We start from the raw sequence: 762 nt of genomic DNA on the forward strand, positions 1-762 counted from the left end.
ATTGTTGAAACCTTGTTGAGGTCTCTGTTGATCCTTCCATGAGAGATTTGGATGATTTCTCCATGAAGGATTATAGGTGTTTCCATAGCGTTCTCCCATGTAATTCACCTCTTCCATTGAAGGGTTCTCAGGATCATAAGCTTCTTCTTCAGATGAAGCTTCCTTAGTACTACCTGGTGCAGTTTGCATTCCAGATAGACTTTGAGAAATCATATTGACTTGCTGAGTCAATATTTTGTTCTGAGCCAATATGGCATTCAGAGTGTCAACCTCAAGAACTCCTTTCTTCTGATTAGTCCCATTGTTCACAGGATTCCTTTCAGAAGTGTACATGAATTGGTTATTTGCAACCATTTCAATTAGTTCTTGAGATTCTGTAGGCGTCTTCTTCAAATGAAGAGATCCTCCAGCAGAGCTATCCAAAGACATCTTGGACAGTTCAGACAGACCATCATTGAAAATACCTATGATGCTCCATTTAGAAAGCATATCAGAGGGACACTTTCTGATTAATTGTTTGTATCTTTCCCAAGCTTCGTAGAGGGATTCTCCTTCCTTTTGTCTGAAGGTTTGGACTTCCACTCTAAGCTTACTAATTTTTGAGGTGGAAAGAACTTTGCCAAGAAGGCATTGACTAGCTTTTCCCAAGAGTTCAGGCTTTCTTTAGGTTGTGAGTCCAACCATGTTCTAGCTCTGTCTCTTACAGCAAAAGGGAATAGCATAAGTCTGTAGACCTCAGGGTCAACCCCATTAGTCTTGACA

Source organism: Arachis duranensis, chromosome 10 (genome assembly GCF_000817695.3).
Source record: "Arachis duranensis cultivar V14167 chromosome 10, aradu.V14167.gnm2.J7QH, whole genome shotgun sequence".
In the NCBI taxonomy this organism is placed as follows: Eukaryota; Viridiplantae; Streptophyta; class Magnoliopsida; order Fabales; family Fabaceae; genus Arachis; species Arachis duranensis.